Source organism: Hipposideros armiger, unplaced genomic scaffold, assembly GCF_001890085.2.
Source record: "Hipposideros armiger isolate ML-2016 unplaced genomic scaffold, ASM189008v1 scaffold_0, whole genome shotgun sequence".
NCBI lineage: Eukaryota > Metazoa > Chordata > Mammalia > Chiroptera > Hipposideridae > Hipposideros > Hipposideros armiger.
In genome coordinates this window covers 9,138,577-9,159,467 of record NW_017731350.1, presented here as the reverse complement: position 1 = coordinate 9,159,467, position 20,891 = coordinate 9,138,577, and the positions used below count along the sequence as shown (strand labels likewise).

General features: G+C 41.1%; 1 long non-coding RNA gene across 2 annotated transcripts in view; it reads left to right on the top strand.

Moving 5' to 3' along the window:
- The first annotated feature begins 3,883 nt into the window (after positions 1 to 3,883).
- The window catches only part of LOC109389180 (uncharacterized), a 26,398-nt gene continuing 9,390 nt past the window's right edge, over positions 3,884 to 20,891 (top strand). Inside the window, exons 1-4 of one of the 2 annotated variants that reach the window (XR_002125363.1) lie at positions 3,884 to 4,124; positions 6,788 to 6,895; positions 8,979 to 9,090; positions 10,952 to 10,991. This is a non-coding gene — a long non-coding RNA (uncharacterized LOC109389180). Of the gene's footprint in view, positions 4,125 to 6,787; positions 6,896 to 8,978; positions 9,091 to 10,951; positions 10,992 to 20,891 lie in introns of those variants that run through there. The other variant, XR_002125359.1, reaches the window with a different exon arrangement.

Below are 20,891 nucleotides of genomic sequence, written 5' to 3'. Positions count from 1 at the left end.
AGATTTCCTACATTATATTTTAAGTACATGTGTATCTTGATTTCATCCTGGAGCCTAAGGGAATGCACCTAGATTAGTCATAAGCAGGTAAAGTGGAGGCCAGAACTTTCTGCCAGAACCAGCACTGCTCCCTACTCCGGTGGAGGCAGATGCTTAGAGTTATGTTTCCAATAAGAAGCACAGATTTGCGCAGCCTGATGATCAAAGTCAAGCTCCTAAGCCTGGAATTCGAGGCTCTCCCAATCTGGCAATACCCTTGTTGCTTTACCCACCCCCACCATTCCTTATTAACACCCCGGGTTTCAGGCACCCTTTCACATACATGTCCCACATTTTCTCACATCAAACTTTATACATACAGCTTCTTCTGCCTGGATTTTTTTTTTTCCTGGAAGATCTGCCCACTACAATCATGAGCATTTTGTAGGAGAAATGCTTATACGCCCCTCATGTTTCCATAGAGCAGGAGGGGAAAGGTGGAGAGTTTCACCACCATCTCTAGGAAACAAAAAGATAGAGGAACATTGCCAGGCCGCCTTTCCATCTTTCACTCTTTCTTCCTAAAGGAAGAGGAGTAACTGGAACCAGGAAATCAGCCCGCTGGGCTCAGCCCCGCCCTCCCTCCCTCAGTCTTTGCAGGGCTACATCTGCCTGCGGATCAGTGGCTTCTTGTCTGGCTTCTACGAGCTCCCTCTGGGCAGGGCGTAGGGCTCCCTTCCAGAAGCAGTCAAGAGGCCCTGCTCTCTGTGCATGTTCCTCTACTGTCACAGGATGGCCCTGTGGTAGGCAGGTAAATGCATCTGCTCTGCAGACCCAGCCCTGCCCTCACAGGGGTCTCCCAAGCTGTAGACTGCAGTGGCAGGGGGAGGGCACCATGCTCTGTCACCCCGAGGTAGCGGCAGGGATGCTGATGGTTTTAGCTCCTTCATTCTCATTCCCCCTCTCTTGCCTAATTGGTTCTGAATCCTGAGGGGAAAGAGAGAAGTCATTAATTATATCCTCAAACCTCAATGCCCAAATATCATGTCTTCCAAGGAGCCTTCCCTGGCTTCCATCACTAGCGGTCCACATCCCCTCCCCTTTCCTCTTGGCTTGTCTCCTGTCGAATTTCAGTTGTACTTCACTTGTTCATCCTTCTCTTCAACGCATATTCACAGGTCTTGGCAGAGCTGGGACTCTCCTGAATTTAGATGTGATGAAAAGTCACATGTCAAATTATGATTTCCTCTGAAAATCCAATTCTTGACATTCGTGTGGCATAATGACAACAAAATTGGACAGAGGGCCTGGAGTTCGGTCTCAGATTGGGGCTTATAAGACACTGAGAGCCTGTTGGGTGCAAGCTAGGTGCTTTTTGAGATATAATCTTGATATAGTTGAGTAACATTATACCCTTTTTTATAATGAAGATAACTGGAGCTCAAAGGTAAAAACAAACAAATAAACAACAATAAAGAGACTTTGCTCTGCTTAGGGTCACGTCCTTAATAGTTAGTGGAGCCAGGGCTCAGACCCAAGGGGTCTTGACATTGAATGCTGTGTCCCTTGGGCCTCATCATACGTACTCTCTCTGTGCCCTCTGGCAGTCCTTCTCTAGTAACAAGGGTAGAGCTGTAAAACATAGAGATATGTTGTATAGGTGACATAGACAATAAATGATAAAGGCCAAAACGAATGATCCAGGAGACGAATGTTGCAAGACTAACCCCTGTGGCCTTGTACACTCATGGCAGGCCTGAGGGAAAGATCAGGGTTGAGTTGAGCCCAGGAAGGCTTCTTGAGCAGGCGCAGAAGACTGGGAGGGGTCTTCTAGGCACGAGGTCCCCTAGTAGCAAAGGAGCAAAGGCTGGATAGCACAAGGGACATTCGGAACACAGTGAATTCAGCCTGGCCTGACCCAAGGTTGCTTTTGGTGAAATGAGAGGTAGAGTTAGAAAGGACAATTGATTGCATCTTTACTTGGCAGGATGAATAGTGGTTTTCAACTTAGAATGAACCGTAGTATCACCATTTTGAAAATTCAAAACTCTAGTCCTCAGCCCTAGTGAACCAGAATCTCTGGATATGCTTTGGAGCAATTATTATTATTATTATTATTATTATTATTATTATTATTATTATATCCTTCACAGATGACTCTGATGCTAAATAAAGACTAAAAATCACTGAGAAAGGAAGATAGGCCATGAAGCAGACACAGAGCCTCAGGTTTAGATTTGCGAGACCTGGATTTGAGTTCTGATCTTGACATGTATCATGATCTGAGTTGGGGCAAACCTTAATTTGCTCATTTTTAAGATGTGAGCAATAATAGGACTGCCTACCTGCCTCAAGAAGTCCTTAGATGAGAAAAAGCAAAATGCAGTGTTTGAAAGCCCCAGCATAACACATGCTCAGAGTGAACACATTTCCTTTGTATCCATGGGGAAACATCGGCAGAGGTGAGCTGACTCTCTGAATTGGGAGGTGCTGCAGGTTGCATATGGAAGTGTTCGAGGCCAGCAGGGAGCACAGAGGAGAACAAGCATCAAGGATTGGAGGGTGCTGGAGAGTGGCTAATATCCAAGAATTAGGTGTGAGCTCAGCAAGCCCAGCCATGGTGAGGCCTTGCGGACATCTGTGTGGCCACAGGCCAGAAGGATTCTTTTCTCTGTGGGTGAAAGGCAAGGCAATTTACATGCCTAAAAATAAAACATGCCCCTCCCAGCACTGGATGGGGTGCCCTGGAATCCTGGAGGGCTGGTAAGATGCAATTCTAATTTTAAAAACATCAGTTCTTTTAACACACACTCAGAAGCCACTTCGCTGGGGGAAATGTTCATGCATTGTGTCTTGTAGAAGGTTGTTCATAATTCCAAAGAAATGGCGGTACAGAAGCGCTGAGAGAGGGGCTGTCCAGGCAGGAGGTCCTGGGGTCTCTGACTCTTGACACCTTCCAGCAGGCAGGGGAAAGGACAGGGAACCAAAGCTCTGAAGGTTTAAAAGAGACTGATGTGTGACTCCACACTCCTGATGCTCCCATCTGGGTCTGACCTGGACTCCTGGAGCAATTCCCTCTGATCCCGAAAGAGTTACTACACCTTGGGGTGGGGATGGGGGCCTGCTCCCCATCCTCCCCTTCTGGCAGCTACAGGTCCCATTATCTCATGAACTTTCCCCATATCCCTTGGAGATAAGTATTTCCTTATGGTAATGATTGTGATGCTCATTTTACAGCTGAGCACGTGCAGACAGAGGGATGGTCCTGAAAAAGAGGGAGACATTTTCTTCCTTCTCTCTGGACTCTGTCAAATTCAAATCATAAAACAGAAAGCACAGGGAACAGCTCTGAGCCTTTTTAAACCCGAAGTAGCAGGGAGCAGCGCTGGGAGAAGGAAGACTTAGTGTGGGTTTGGTGTGCTGTAAAATTTATGTGTAATGTTGGGGGCGGGGGAGGAGTGGAGAGTTCCTTTTTATTTTCATATTCCCATAAAGAAAGATCGGGCTTCAGAAATAATCTCATGCAGCCTTCATTTTGCATATGAGGAAATGGAGGTCAAAAGAGGGAACTTGTTAAACAGGCTGTGAGGGTACAAGCTGACCCCACCCCCAACGCCTAGTTACATTTTTGTCCTGCTGTCCTTGCCTAAACTGTTTCACATGCTCTGTGGGCCAATTCTCTGGGCAAAGGCACATCCAAGGGTAATGCTGCCTTTCCTCAAGGTCATCATGAGAGCCTGGCTGGAGGCCGGACTTATCTGAAGAGTTGGAGAAACATATTGAAATTATCAAGACTTGGAACAGGGCCTTCGTTTGCACTGAGCTTTCACCGCCTTATCGAGTTCCTAAACTTGAACTTCTCAAGGTTTAGCCAGTCAGTTTTATTTGCCTCCTCGGAAGCCCTGCAATCTTAGGCTTGTCCCTCAGGCCTGGGGTGAGGATTCTGGGAGGTGTGGGAGCCCTGCTGGCTCTACAGCCCTCCAACAACTGACCAGGAAGAGGGATTCTGGGAAAACTCCCTGGATCAAGTGCCAGCCTGGGCCTGAAGCTGGGCACTGGGAGGGACACACACAGGGATAGCCTGGATCAGAAGACAGGCCACCAACACAGAGCTGTGGGCCTGGGTTACAAGAACGAACGCGGAGGTCAGTGCAGGGTGACCCCTTTCTATGCAAGTGATTTATTACTGGAGACTTCCCATAATCGCAAATTTGAATAATTCAAAGCTAAATGTCTTATAGACATAGGAAGAATGCATTTTGAGACTTATAAATATATAAAAACCATAGCAAATGATAACCTGTTTTGTTTGTTTCTGAGTTTACTTTTAAAACAATAAATACATAATTATAAAGTAAAGCTTTCAGGAAACTTAGAGATATTTGTTAAAGGCTGCTTTTTATTTTCTTGAGGTGAGCTCTCATATTTTCCTAAATCAACTCTAAATCAACTGCTGGAGTTATCCTGGCAGATATTTAGTCATCGTCATAGTATTTTATCACATCTAAATCTGTTTCCTAATGTTTTTATTGTCAGGAATGTTTCTCAGCAAAAATACTGTTCCTGCCTACTTAAGACACCCTTGGATGGCATTGCTGTAAGATATAGAAAAAGTTTAAATTATAAGAACAAAGAGTAGTGAAAGAAATGGCAGCAGGAGTTCTCTTCCCCCACCTTTCTGGGTAAACAACAGACTGGACAGGTGAGGGATTTGTGTGTATTGACCAAATACGGCATCCCTGGGAGACAATAGTGAAAATGGAGTTTACAACTAATTCAGCACTATTGATCACTATGCAATTCTCAATTTTTATAAATTTTGGAGATTTGTGCTATTTCAAATTTTGATCATCTTGTATACTAGTTTTAAATGAATCTAACTTCCTCCCATACTGTACAATATACAACATAATGTGGAAATTCAGAGAAAGTGGTAGGGAAAAAAAATTAGAATTAGGATTAAAACCCACACCTTTTGCTCCTGGATAATTGCATATAAGATGATCTCAGCAACGTATCCTCTAATAATGTGCCATTCTTACAGTCTCAACGCATACAGATCATCCATTGCCTCTTTCCGGGAAAATCACTGCTGAGAACGCATTGGATTAGACATACTCATTTTATTCTGTTCTCATGACAATACCTTGACACCAGTTTCTTTATATGAAGTGTCCATAGAGTACTTGTGTCACTTCCTTGAGCATCTCTCCTCTCTCCAGAGTTGTGGCCCCGTGAGTCCTGGGTGCTTTGGCAGTTCTGAGCTCCAATGTTCACCTGCCCAGCCCCTTACGGCTGCATCTTCGCAACTACCCTCTTCCAGCCTTCTCAGCCTATCTACCTACACCAAGAATCTGCAAGTGCACTATATCGAGCAGTGTTCAAAACACTGTGCGCAGAGCTTAGCCCCACAAGTCTTGGCTGCTTCTGTAGCTCTCTGCTGTTTTTACTTTATCTACTTTTCTTACTGTTCACAGCTAGACCACTGGTTTCCTACAGCTACTGCCTCCTAACCAGAAGTGGAAATCAGCATATGTTTTTGAGATTTGCATATATAGACCTGGGTCATTCTTTTTAACAGATGAATAGAATTTGTATATATAGTACATTGTATTTATTTATAGATGGTGTTTGGGGGTTTTCCAGTTCTTTCAGCTAAAAACAATGCTGCAATGAATATTCTTGCCATGTTGTTTTATACACACCTTTGAGAATCCCTCTAGACTAGGCAGCTGAAAATAGAATTGCAGAGCCAGACACAATGCCCGTTCTTAATTTCATTGCTTATTGCCAATTCGCTTTCCAAAGTCAGTGAACCACTTGACATTTTCCCCAGCAATGTACAAGTGTCCATGTTTACCACTGTCTTTGGTAATGTTTGATTGTGAGGCTATTTAATTTTAGCCCATCAAATGGAAATGGATTTGTACCTTCTTATTTTGATTATTAGTGGAGTCATCAAGTTCATTGCATTTCAGTGTTCCCCTTCTGAACGTGCCTATTCACATCGCTGGCCTACTTTTCAGTTGGGCTTTCAAGCCCATTGAACCACAGGTCTGACTCACACCAGCGGCCTGTGCAGTTACAAATCTCAAAGGTGACATCTTCCAACAGTCTGTGTGGAAAACCCAGGTGTGCTCTCATTCCTTCATCCTAAGCGAGTAAAGAGGTGGGAGCCCTTCAGGTTTTAGCTACTTCCTGCTGCTCTCCTATTCTCTCTGCTCCAAACTCCAGCCAAGCTCACTTCTGACCTACCCCAGGAAGACTTTTCACATAGACCTCATCCTCAAAGAGTACTCCTTCCTCTGAAGACCTTCACCCACTATTTTCAGTGTCTGCTGCCCATGGCACAGTCTAGAGCTGTATTCTGTCTTCTCCTGTTCCCGTAGATCTACTCAAAGCCCCTTGCGGCCGGGGCAGTGGAATGCTACAGGGCATGGAAGTAGACAGGTCGGACATATGGGCTCTACCTTTATTATTAGCCTGTGATCTTGAACAAGCCACACAGCCCCTCTGCACCAATTTCCTCATCTGCAAAGATAGCAATACGAGCCTCATAGAAATATTCTGAAAGATTAATGCCTTTACACTTTCATCAGAATGCCTGACCTAATAGCCATTCAAAAAATCATAGCCATTTCCATAACAATCATGACTTTGTGTTTCCCTCCACCCTTGTGCAGCACACGGTGCCTGAAGGCGATTTCACACACGCTAGGCTGGCTTTGACTCCCATGGAGGCTTCTTATGTGCCGACGTTCACGTTCTGTCCATTACCTCCTGCCCACTTGCTTTTTTTGCTCCTCAGACCCTCGTCCCTGGAGTACGTGGTGGTGAGAAAGTGCGTCCTAAGGTTTGGACAGTGCAGTCGGAGCAGATCGGGAGCATGTTTAAAGGTGGTGCCTACAGGACTCAGGTAACGCTTGGAAACCATTTCATAGTAAAATCGGGATGAGCGGTCCCACTGCAGGCTGCCCTCATATGAAACCCTTTCTAGCTTAGGGGGGACCCCCTCTATGAATAACTTGGCTCTTGGCTGCTGCTCTAACTGTGCCAAGTCTGTGAAGCATATTTTTCTCTTGTCATTTTACCCAGAGCAGAAGCTTCTAAAAGTCCAAAGCCCCCATTTAGAGGATTTGCTTCATAACCATAAGAATGCCATGTATTTGTATAGCACTTTACAATGTGCAAGGTACTTGCATATCCATGATGTCACAGAGTCTCCAAAAGAATAGTCTGGGAGATAGTCAGGGATCATTAACTCCATTCCATAGGTGACTCAAAGAGGAGAATAACCTCAACACGTTCATAAATCTGAGAAGGAACAGGACTGGGCTCGAACTGAGGGCTTTTAAATCTGAACTGATTATTGAGACTGTTAATATTCAGAGTCCTTTCTGTGGGCCATGCCCTACATTGAGTTCTTTTACACATGGTATCCCATTTATACTCATTTTGTAAGCCAGTGAGATAAGCTTAAAGAGACGACGTGACTTGGCCCAGACTCATGGCAAGCTAGTGAGAGCAGAGCTGACACGGAAACCCGGGTCTCTTGTTCTAGTGTCACTGCTTTTACCCACACACTGTGCAGCTTCCAAATCTAAAGGTGATGAGGCAGCAGAAGGCAGGAGGACACCTTACCTCAGGCCCTCTAGGCTAAGGTGACACTTGTGGCCAGTCTTCAGAGAGAAGGGATGTCCCCATTCTGGCCCCTCACCTCCCACTTGGCCACCTCCCTTCCCCTTGGACCCGGCCCCTCTGCAGGGGCTGCTCAAGCCCCCCATGAGCATCTAGCACACTGAGGGTAGAGGCCTGGGCCTGAGGAAAAGGAATGTAATTTTTTGACAATAATAATTATGCCAACATGGACCTAGAAATGTCATTCAGAAGCAGCCTTCATTTTCCCACAAAGAACTCAACATTGAAGGAGAAGGTTAAGAACCTTTGAATGTCTGATTTGTCTAAGTGATCTTCATAACACTCTTTTCAATGAAACAAATTGTGAAACATCATTCAAGTATAAAGGAAACTAAGAAAAGAAAAAGTCTATGAAAAAAGCAAATAGGGTTCTCAAAAGAGCCCATAAAACCCCATCATTGTCTCAGACACCAGGCAGGGCTGTGCTGGACTGGACTGGGCAAGGAGACCTTTTAAACATCCCCCAGGTGTAAACTACTGGTTAGGAAATACTCTGGCCAGGGGATGAGGGGATGAGGGAGGGCAGGGCCATTAACTCATGGACCTAACTATCCCTCTGACTAGCTGCTTCTTAGACTAGAGCACCAACCTCCTAACTGGCTTGTTTGCCACCACTGTCCCCACTTTAACATGACCCTTGTCCAGAGCTAATCATGCTGTTCATCTGCTAAAGAACTCCAAAGACACCCCACTGTCTAAAATCTAGGTCACCTTTCCATCCCTTACATGACCTTCATACCGTTCATGGCTCTTGTCTCAGCCACCTGTCCAGTGCCTTCTTTCGTTTCACTCTCCTGCCACATCAAGGCTAAGTCCCCGGGTCTCAGTCTGTGCTTCTCCCACTGCCCATGATACTCTTCCCTCCCTTGTTCCCTGAGGAGCCCAGGCTTCCCAGGCCAATTAAAATCCACACGTTTTCCCATCCACCCAAAGTTGTTCTTTGAGCTCTTTATCTTAAACTCAATCGTTTTGTAGTATAGCTGCTTTTTATGCATATGTTTATCTACACCTGCTGGACTGGGAGTGCCTCAATGGGAAAAGATTGGTCTTATTCATCAATGCATCGCCAATACCCAGCACAGTGCCTAGAATATAATCGATACTCAAAAACAGTTACTAGAATTTTTCTGATGCCTAATAGGTGCCAGGCTTAGCGATGCACGTGGATCTGGCTTAGAGACAGACATGAGGCTTGACTGGAGGAAGGGATGGGGAAGGCTTCTGGTAGAGGTGGCCTGTGAGCTCATCACATGGGTAGCGATTTTATGAAGGAAGTGAAAAACAATTCCTTGCCCACGCAGGGTAAAAACAAGGGGAAGTATTCCCAGTGGAAGTAAGTGGCCTGATATGAGGAAAAGAAGGCACAGCCAAAAAAGCTTCACAAAATAGTGAGTGGCTGAAATTCACTGAGAGGTAAGCATCATTTGCTGAAAGCCTTCATGTTGAAGTGAAGGTCCTTGGCTTGCAACGTAGGTCACCTGTTTCCATGAACTTCCAGATAGCAGAATAAAAGGCGAGAGCCCACATATGGGATGACTTAAATTGGTGCGAGGGAATGTGTGTGTCACTCTGATCGGGGGTGGTACGTGCTGCATTATTAGGCCCAGGCTGAGGCCACAGTACAGTCATAAATCAAGACGCGGGTGTTTAAAAAACAGTGGAAGTGTTAAGGAAACACGAAGTGGCTGACCTGTGGGGCTGGGCTGTTACTCCCTACAAGAATTTCTATGACTAATGATGTGGATAAATAAGTACTTAACTTTCTCATAACCACACGTGTAATTTATTTAATTCAGGGGATATTATGCAGCTCTGGGAGCTCTTCAAGATGATGGTGATCAGTTGGAAAAGGTTTGCCACGTTTCAATAGAGACTGGAGCCTTTTTTTCCCCACCAAGATTTTGTCCCTGGTAACTGGGATTCATGGACAGAAAGATGGGGTTTAGGAGCAGCCCTTCACCCATCCAGTTTAATTTATAGCTTTTGAAGTTCTACCTGTAGATAATCATTCAGTTGGGTCTTTGAGAACCTTTTAAAACAAAATAACTGAGATGGAGGTGAGTCACACCTAAGGATTTATTGGATCACCTTGACAGAGCTTCATGGCCAGGAATCTGCTGAGGGAAGCTCTTAAACATTTGTGAGGTGGAAGGATAACAAGTAACCCAGGCCTGAGACTGACACCTTCCATGTCATTAATCAGCTGCCACGTCCCGTCTCTGATCCTCAATTTCCTCATCTCTAGAAAGGGGCCAATAATACCTACCTCATAACGTATTGTGAAGGTCAAGTCCAGGCTCCTCTTTCTATACACGACATGTTTCTTAGATGTGTGAAAGTCAGACATAGTTCAGTTGAAGAAGCAACGTAGCTATTTTATAAGAAAAGGTTGGTTCCGATCATTGTAAACTACAAAATCCCTCATTGGGCCTTACTGTTTTGATACAATCTTAGAAATAATATTTCTAGCATTTTATGTTCTTTTATATATATGTATGTATACAAAGAACATATCATTGAGGTTATAGATTGTTGGCTTCCAGTACAATTATTTCATTCATTCGTTTGACAAAAACAAAGGAGTGAGTATCCATTACTTGGCACATTAGTCTCGAATGTGTTAGGGTTATGAGACATATGTTGATTTATCACACCCTCTTTTAAAAAAATTTTAAAATGTTGATAAAATGCAATCAACAAGCAAATAAGTTCCCAAATACTGCAGAACATGACACTGCTGAACAGAACAACTGGCGGACAGCAATACCTTAGGGATAGGTCAAATGTCTTCTACCATGAGTGATGGTAGAAATCTGAATTCAACGTGGGGATATGTTTAAGGGTGTCAATGTAAAATATAGATAGCAAAACCATTTAAAAACACCAATATTAAATCAAAAAAATGTTTTGGTTAGGGCAGCATCCAAATCTAAGGGAATGTTAGGAATAGACATCAGAGGGTGAAGCCAGGGTGAGATGAGAGAAGAAAACAAAGCATGAATGGACATAAAGTCGTTCCCAGATACCATGAGATACCTGAGAGCCAGCTCAGATGCAGGATAAAGCTGGCCTGCTTTCTCCCTGAGAGCTCATTTTTCTCTATGTCATTCACGGTAGATTCTGTAACTCAGTATTCTCAATCTGGGCTACATATCCAAAACACTTGGTTCTTTTTTTTTTTTTTAAGATTTGTATTGGGGAATTGGGGGATGGGAACAGTGCTGGGGAATTGGGGGAAGGGGAACAGACAAGCTGCTGTCCTTTTGTTCTTCAGTCTAGTTGTGGAGGACGTCACTTCACTGGCCCAAGTTGGCACCATCATTGCGCTCTTCCCAGGCGAGGCAGATCAGTCGCCGGCTTCTGGACGGCCACTCACAGCAGCTGCTGGACGCTCACCTCAGCTGCTGGCTACACACAGTAGCCCATGGCAACCCACTGCCACAGGGGCTGCAGCCTACGCAGTTGCCGGCGACTCACGGCAGCCCAGCTCCAGGTTGAGCTGTTGTTCAGCATATTAGCTGTAGAGGGCAGTATCACTGGCCCTCATATGTGGGATCCGAACTGGGGCCCTCTGGCATCCCAAGCCAGCTCTTAACCATTGTGCCACTCGGCCGGCCCAACACTTGGTTCTTTAAAAAAATGCAAATGTCTGGACCCCACCCAAGACCAATTAAATCTGAATTTATGGGCTAGCAACTGGGGATGCTTAGGTGCAAATTCATGCCTGGATGCCAACGTTTTTTTTCTGTTGTATTATTTTAGAGAGTACACATTTTGAAAATCATTTCAGTGGTCACTCTGTATTACATATTCATCCTAGGCTTAATAAATTTGAATACCAATCAATTTTTATCTTTCTCCTGGATAATGGAAGACCTTTAGAACACTTTAACTAAACTTAATCCTTCCTGATTTCTCTAAATATTATCAGGTATATTAAGTCTATTATTTTTCATTCTTATTTTATATACTGTATTGCTTTTATATAATGTTTATATAATTCTTACTTTCTAATATAATTATCAGTTTTATACTTACTCAATAGTATTTTCCTTGGCCTTCGTTCTTTCCTGTATCTCAGGACTTCCATCTGGAATTACTTTCCTTATGCCTGAAGTGAATTGTTTAGAATGTCCCCTGATGAGGTCATTTGTGGCCAGTTCTCTCTATTTTGGTATGTTTCTTAACATTTTTATTTCACGTCCATTCTGGATATATATTTTGATTGAGTATAGAATTCTAGGTTGGCAGTTATTTTCATTCAGTCCATTATTACCTTTCACATATGTATGTATTTTATATTGGCTTCTTTCACTTAACAATATGCTTTTAAGTTTCCTCCATGCCTTCTTATGGCTTGATAGCTCATTTCTTTTTAGTGCAGAATAATATTTCATTGTGTGGATGTACCACAGTTTACTTATTCACGTACCTACTAAAGTACATCTTGGTTGCTTCAAAGTTTTGACACAAATGAAGCTGCTATAAATATCTGTGTGAGTTTTGTGTATACCTTTTTAATGTTCCTGTTTAGAATTAGGCTTGTTGAAGCTATGGATTATTATTTTTTATAAGTTCTGGAAAATTCTCTCTCATCATCGCTTCAAATATTGCCTCTGTCCCTATTCTCTTTGTCTTCTCTCTATAACGCCTATAAAAGTGTATTACATATGTTCATTCTATCTGCCACATTTCTTAATCCCTCTCCTAAAATTTCTGTCCTTATGTCTCTCTTTGTAGCATTCTGGATCATTTTTTCTGATCTGTCTCTTTAGTTCATTACTTCTGTTTTGTTGTGTTAAAACTAGAGCCAAATCCATCTTCAGAGGTTTTCATTTGTTATAGTACTTTTAATTTCCAGAAGTTAAGTTATAAATTGTTCTAAAAGTTGTCACTTTTATAGATTTCTTTTCTCCCTTCTGAAATTTTCAAGCTCGTTTTTATTTCTTTAAACATAGTAAGCATGGTTATTCTATCATCTGTATCTGATGATTCTCATATCTGAAATTTTGGGGTCAGTGCTGTTGTTTCTCACTTATGGTGCCTGTACTTGTACCTTGTTGCTTGTCATTGCCCTTGATACAATAATTTACAGAGGTTGTCCAAGCCCTGTTATAAATGTACCTTCCTCTGAAGAGGACTTTTTTTTTCTTTCCTGCTGGTCATGTAAAGTATTACCAGTCCCTAACAATTTTAAACCAAATTGATGGTTTGAGCTTTCTTGTTTTGCTCTAGTGAAATCAGTTTGCACCTCTGCATGGGGGTAGGACTTGGTTTATAGCCTTCCAGGGACAGGTTTCCTCCTTTCGTATGTACCATTTTTCTGCTCAGTGTTGGGACAACTCCCCTGTTCTATGGGACAATTGGGAGTATAATACATGGTTAATCCTTGCTCACCCTGACCTTGAGTGTGTAGTAGTTTAGAATGATAGCTTAATGTTAATTTGTGGGGGTGTCTATCAGGCCCCAGATTTTGTGTAGGCTTTCACTTCTATCCTCCTTCAGGCTCTAGGCAGTCGAAACAAAACTTCTTATTCATTATTGTCTTTTCCAGGGTGACAAATGTCCTCTGGGAAAAAGTAATTTTGCCTTTTCTCTTGATTTTTAAGATTTTTACCTTCATGTTTACCTGGTTTTGATTTAGGAATTTCTCACAATCTTGTCAGCACTTTGATGTTTTTTTCTTTTTTAAAAAATATATGCTTTTTTTCTATTTTCATCAGAATTGTTAGTTGTTTTAAATAAGGATTGGTCTAAATAACTTAGCCTGTAATTTCCAGTAGCCAAAGTCCCTGAAACAATTATTTGAAAAAGGAACACACACAAAATATATTTCTCTGTCACCACTCACATAATTCAGAAAATTTTACATGAAATAATATTGATATGTGAAATGTGTTATCAGTTGCATAGTAGGAAAACTATTCTAAGTATCTGAAATCTTTAATTACTGGTTTTTCACAAATAGGATATGTATAATGTCTGAATTCTCAGCAGATGTTGAAGAGTTAAAACTGTTATATTTCAAAAGAAATGGATGAATTTGCTATAAAGTACAGTAATATGGTTCTTTTGATCATTGTATTGTGATTTAACTCAGACATCTTTATTGTTTGTGCAATTTCTCCAAACCCATGAAAGGTGATATATATCCCTCTGGCATGAGACCAACACTCTGGATTGGGCACTGGATTATTTAACCACCCTGCTAAATAATTTACACTTGGGGATATTATGCAGAAACCTTTTCAATTAACTTGTGTTGACAGAGAAACTAAATATAGTAGTCACTGAAAAAAAAAATTAACACATTCTTGACCTATTGGGCAGGAAAAAAAACTTATTTAAAATATTATCTACTCTACAAAATAAAGGGAAAGATTGGAAATGATAATGATTCTAAATAGGAGAATTAAATATCTACTATTTTCATTTTAGAGAAATGTTGATGTTTTTATATGTATATTATTTTAATTCACTAAAAGAAGTGTACACTGACTGGTACAGTGGGAGAAGCTAAAGGCTCTGAAATCTGAAAAATTTGGGTTCAAACCCTGTGCTCACTGGCTTCAGGCAAGTCATTTAGCTTTCTAAAGGTAAGGTCCCTTATCTGTAAATTAGGAGTAAGGAAACCTTGCAGTGTTTTTACGAGAATTAGAGATAATGTAAGTTAAAGATCTCACATACATAGTAGTTGTTTTTCTAGAAAGAACTTTCTCTGGTGAGTTTAATCAAATCTCCTAATTTGTCCTATTACTGATGATCTCTGATGTCAGGGATTTGCAATAATGGGACATTATTTTAAAAAGAAAATAAGCCCTTTTATTTTTAATTTAATTTTTTCATACATATATACTTATTTGAAAATTAATTATGGGACAAAGTGAATGCACCCTGATAATGGTAGACTAAATAGTTAGCTTTAGCAAATCATATCTAGTCAACTGAAGGCAGGCTGTTGACTAAAATGCACGTGTCTGCAGAAAAAAACTGGAAGGCAATAGTCAATCATTTGAACGGTGTAGAAGCTTCCAGGGGAATCAGTGGCCTGGTTAATTTTTTTTCATCTGTGAGCTTTCTTTTTAGCTTCCCTGATACTAATACCAAATCACCACTGACTATCGTTGTAAAAAATGATGACACACTTCCTCAAAGCTTTTTCACACTTATCACTGTGTGTTTTGAATAAGAGTGTGCAGGGAAAGCCAGCATTACTTTCTCAAGCCAGAGGGCCCTCTCCTCTCTGTGAAGGTTGAACGCATTGTCTAGAGTGCAGGAAAGGATCAGTTCTATCAGCTCCATCTACCCTGACCATCAGTAGGGTGACAGACATCTTAGCTTTTAGATCCTTAATTAACTAATTAAATAACCTAATATCTTGTGAGTAATTGATTTATTACAGCCCCATCCCAGATGTTAGCAGGAGGCAGAAAATGTTTAAATATGTCCCTGCCTTCCATACACGATAGTCTGGGTCTTGAAAACGCACATCCAGCCTTTGAATCTCCTCTTACCTTTCCTTCTCTGACTTGAATTTGCAGCAGATAAGTAGAAATAAATATTCCTAGGGTAGCCAGGGTTTCAGTTATGAATGTCCTTCTAATCCATTCACACCACCCAAAACACTTACACGGATTATCCGTCACAAGTCACTCTACAATCTTAATCAAATTGCCTGCTGAAGGGAGCCCAGTGTTTATCACGTTTTTCCTAAATGGAAAACAGCTGTGATAAATTAATGTTCACCAGAAATCTCGTATTAGGAAAAGATTCTCAGATAGTCTCTCAACTGTCGTTCTTTCCAACTATGAATAATATAGTCCTGTATCCTAACCTGCGACTAATTCGCTTGGCCCCTTCCACTTCTCTGTGGGATACGCTGAAGACGAAATGTTGCCTGGGCCAGACTGGCAATATTTAGATGATAAACACATACTTAAAAAAGTAAACAAGGAAATGTCTCTTAAGAAGGTGGCATTGTCAGCAACAGCAGAATGCATCCTTACAAGGTTCACTTTAAGAGCCAGGTGTGTCCAGAGCATAAATCCGCTGCTTATGGATTCACCTAATACCGGTATCACTGTGAATGTCACCAAACACTCCACCTCAGAATTAACTTCCTCTCTTCTGATCCTATAACGAATCAAGGTTCAGATTGTCCTTTGGCTCCTCCGATGGATTTCCTCACTGGGATATAGTGTGCTACCCAAAGGAAAGAGGTTTCCAGTTCCTTTGGTGGTTTCTCCTTGTGAACTAACATTTTGATACATTCAAATATCTGAGGCTGCTAAGCTAAGGCACAAGCATTGTACTACTGTGATTTCACCAAAGAAATGCCGTGTTGACTGCGCCTCTTTCATCAGCCCCCTCCCTTTCAAGCTCAATTTCTTTGTGCCTTCTATATATGCTTTCACTTGCTCATTTGCAAGGTGGTTTTTATTTGCAAACTTATTTTTTTTTCTCTCTGGTCCATAGTCCTGCTGGTCTAATTTCTTTACAGGAAACAGAATCCATCCCAGATATTTTAAGGAGGAAAAGATCGAGTACAGTAAAATAGGAGCCTGTAGAATAATCGGTAGGGCCAGAAAAGTGGGATAAGTTAGAGTAACAGGGATGACTCCAAAAATACTACAAAACTGACCTACGAGGGGAAGCTACTATTTCAGCCAGGATCAGGAAGGTGCCAATGGGAACACTGGGTTACAGCACACAGCAGCACCACAGCTACAATTCAGGGGTCTGAAAACTGGAAGCAGTATGCCACCACACTGTAACCTCCTCCCAACATCCATTAAGAAGTGCGGGTTCTATCCCAGTTGCCTCTTGTTATTAAACAAAAACACAAAAGAAAACCAAGAGACATCTCAGTACCCACAGAAAATAGCCAAAAACAGTAGGAAGGAGGCCCCTTTTTCAAGTCTCCCTTCAAAAATCTCACTGTAGGGGCATCTGTTTGTTGGAAACTGGTTTTCATCCGGAACGTATGCAATGTGGCTTTTGTTTATTGTTTCAAAACTCTCTCGCCTATGAAAGATGAAAAGGGCACTCTAGAGGTAGGTAGGAAAAGAAAACTGAAAGCCAGTGGACCATATCATTCAGGTTCTATTTGTCTTCTGTTCCTAATACACTTAATGTAAGTTATATTGATGGCATCCTATCTTGCCCATAGCCTGCTGCTCACACATACCCTTTTAATGCATATGTGTGCATATGAGGATGTGATCAAAATTGTGCACTGGAATCAGTTGTAAGCTGTACTTAATGTACCGCATGAGATCCTGGATCGTTTCATACCCAAGGAGGCTACAACTATGATTAAGTGTGCAATGTGTGTATCATTGAGCGTCCTCCTATCTTGTACAGTGTGAAGAAATAGCAAGACACATCCCCACTGAAAACAAGAGCATACTCATTTGACTTCTGAAATCCCCATTTTCTGGAATGAGCTATAAACCCCCAGGTCTGCTGTTTCTTTCCTTTCTATCCTGCTCTGTCCTTTTCTCATTTAAGTATAGTCACTCGTTTGCAGCTTCAATGATTCCTTTCCAAATATTCAAATAGTTACTTTATTGTCTAGTTCACAGAGAACTATAGAATAAAAAATGTGCATTCAGAGAAATAGGGAAAATACACATCTAAGCCTTCCTCCACCCTCCTACAGAAGGCTCCAGTGACTTTTGCAAACCACCCCGCGCACCTTCATTTATCTATAGGATGGCTCTTGATAGCTTTGTGTGAGCTTTTGAAAGTTCAGCCAAGCCAGCTGCATGATGAACACAAAGACAATATAGCTCCCACACACGGGGCTACATGGATTAAAGAACCCGATCCATCAGTAAATCTGCCAGATGGCAGTGGAAGAAAGCTTGTAACTCTCTCACTTTCATTTCAACAGCAGCAAACAATGTTCAGTGTTTAAAATAAACTCTTCCAGATGAGCTAAAGATAAACTCTGAGGTGGGTGGACTTGAGCTTGCGAGGCTGCAGCTCTGAAGTGTTTGATTACATTAACACAAAACCCCTGGGTAGAACCCGCTTCTGTCAACAGAATGCTTAGACTGGAACACCTACTACATGGAGCCATTTCCTGTGCTTTCATGGGTTGGTGGCAGAAACGGGCTTTGCTTTAGGCACAAACTCATAATGATTATAAATTTCTCTGTGCTCAGCATTTCCTCAAACCATGTGTACAACTTCAAAATATACCTAAAGTGCCAGCATTTGTATGTTGGGCTTCACAGATAAAAATCTTTTAAATGTATTTATAACGTAAACCTCTAGTTACTCTTTCACCCCTACCGCTCACCTTACTGTGAGCCATTAGGATTTAGAACCATGCTGCTAATAACTGGATCACTCTTTAGATATATGGGGGTATGCAAAAAAAAAAAAAAAGGTGTAATTATTTTCTAAAGTCAGAATTTATAAAAGAAGTTAGGAACTTTGGTTGTTGTTGTTGTTTTTAATAGACTTTAAAACCTGCAGTTTAGGACAGATCAAGCTGTAATACCTCGTATGGAGCATGGCAACTTTTAAAGATAAAATAACGCACTGAAAAATAACTATTAAATATTCAGGAATGTAGCTATTTAACACAATTAGTAGATGCCTTAAATGAGAGAGAGAAGAAAACAGAGTGTTGATGATAAAAATAAATTTTAGGCTGCAAAGACCCTCAGGAATAAATACATCAACAAATAATCCAGTGTACTGGGATATATTAAAAAATAAAAATCCAAATTTAGATTAGAAGTCTTAGGGGCAATATGATTAACACTACGCAGAAAACAGTTATTACCAATTCCTCCAAGATGAAACTTTTTTAGTATGTTAGTGATAACTCTGTTTTTTAAAATGGAGGCCCTCTTATTTGGAATCAGTTGGTTACGTGAAAAAGTTGATTAAAGAAGGAAATCATAAAGATGTATCACATGCACCTCAAAATTACTATTTGGATTTAAAACATATAACACGTTCATTCATTTGCCTGTCTTCTGATGTAAAGTTAAGGGCTTGTCACTTGTTTTTCTGAGTGTGAGTTCATTTGGAATTCCACATTTGTACATTACACTCAAATGGGACAGTCTATGATTTCCAGCTTTTGTGTCTTTAAAAGGGAGTCAAAGTTTAAAGTCACTTGCAAAGCACTAAATATAGAACCTTTTAGATTTTTATATCTATTTTTAATATTTGACAGTTGTTTTGAAAGTTGTTCAACAGTTTGTAGTAATTTGCCTTATTTAGTTTTTACGAAGCACTGAGCTTACTTTTCATAGAAATTCTCTTTTTCTCTGTACTCATAAGTCATTGGTTTGTATTACGATTAATAACTTCTATTATAAATTATAACAAGCACAGCTAACACAGACACAGAAGTTTGGTTGGGTTTTCTCTGTCACTTCCTGCATCCCCAGAGCCTAGGATAATGCCTGACATGTAATAGGCATTCGATAAATATTTGCAAAATGACAAATGGATGGTACATGACCCACTCTTCTTAAGTGTATAATAGAACAGGTGGGAGCTGAAGTCCCAGGGGTGGGCTAGAGGGGGACTGTTAGCCTAGAGCATCTGTATGCTATGGCATCAGTCAGGATGTTTTAGAAGAAAAAAGAAAAGAAAAAGACAAAAGAAATAGAGAACCAGTTATTACAGCAAGTCGGTTACATGGTGGTTGGTTAAGAGTGCTTCTACTATATTTTGATCAGATATCTAACTCAGCAAAAGCTGTTTCTTATGGTCTGCATAAAACTGAGCACTCCATCTAACTTTCCTCGAGGAATAAACCACCTTCCTCCGTGTTAACCTGAAACTAATTTAACTCCCCATTGTCTAGAGAAGGTTTGTGAAACATCTGAAGCTGTCTGTGGGGGCCAAGTTCCTGAAGGGTGATTAGTAACATGTTCCCTCTTCAGTGTTCTTAGGACATTTGGAATCAATTAAATATTCAAATATAGGTTCTCTCAGATCTCTAGCCAGATCCAGCAAGTTTGTGAGGGGAGGGAGTTGAAGGCAGATAACTGCTATTCCTCACACCAAAAATCTATAGCTGGAAACAAAAAATATACTCTCTAGACTTCCTGGGTCTGCAAGCAAATAGTCATACAAGCTTATTCATAAGGAGAAACAGCAGGAGCCTTATTAAGAAGTGGGAGTTACAGCATGCACAAGAAGTGCTACCATACACAGCGTCTTAAAGACAAATAAGTGAATACCTTGGGCTGTGGCGTAAGTACAACAGTATGGCCCCGCGAGCTAAGAATGGTTTTCACATTTTTTAAAAGATTGTTAAAAAAAAAAGTAACAGACTGTATATGGCCTAATAACCTAAAATATGTACAACCTGGCCTTTTATAAAAAGCTTGCTGACCCTTGCTTTAGTTTTGTTTCCATCATATGTACTACTATAAATATTACTATTAATAATTACTCTTAATAGTGATGATTAGGTGCATTAGGGAAGGGGAAATTGACCATGGCTCATATGTGTCAGGCACTTTGCTAAACGCTTTACGTATTCTGCCATGTATTCACTAGGCAATCCTTTCAAGTTGGCATGATTTCAATGATAGAGACGGGAAAAACAGAAGCTCAGAGAGGTTAAGTAACTTGCCAACATCACAGATGGAATTAAGTAGTGGAGCTGTTAAACCCGACATGGTTGTGTGTTTCAGCAGTGAAATTGCTTTTCCAATTAAATACTACTTAGAATATCACTATATAAAATAGTTACGCTGAGTAAAATGGAGGCAGAAATCCCAGCAACCTCACCCCTTTTCAGAATCAGCTGATTGAAATAGAAGTCAGTAGGTCAAAAGATGGAGCCAATAGCCAACATGGAAATGGGTTTCCAATTCAATTATTCCATTAGCTGGCACGTCACACACTTCTAACAATATTCTCTAGGGGTCAGAGGAAGTATCAAAGTAACAGTGAAATGGTTAGAAGTTAGTAGAAAGGAGAAAGAAGAGAGCAGCAAAAGGTTTAAATAATCTTCAAAATCTAACAAGTCATACTAGAGCTATTAGTTCTCAATTTCATCAAACACCGGGTGGTAAGGACATCTTCCAAATGGCCGCTCATTTTACCTTAATAGTTGGTGTTTCCAGATGAGTTTCTAGTTTTCCATCATGATAAATTAATATATCCTATTTTATTATGGTGCCACAAACAAGAACTCTGAAAGGCTCAACTCTTACAAAAGGTCCAAATCC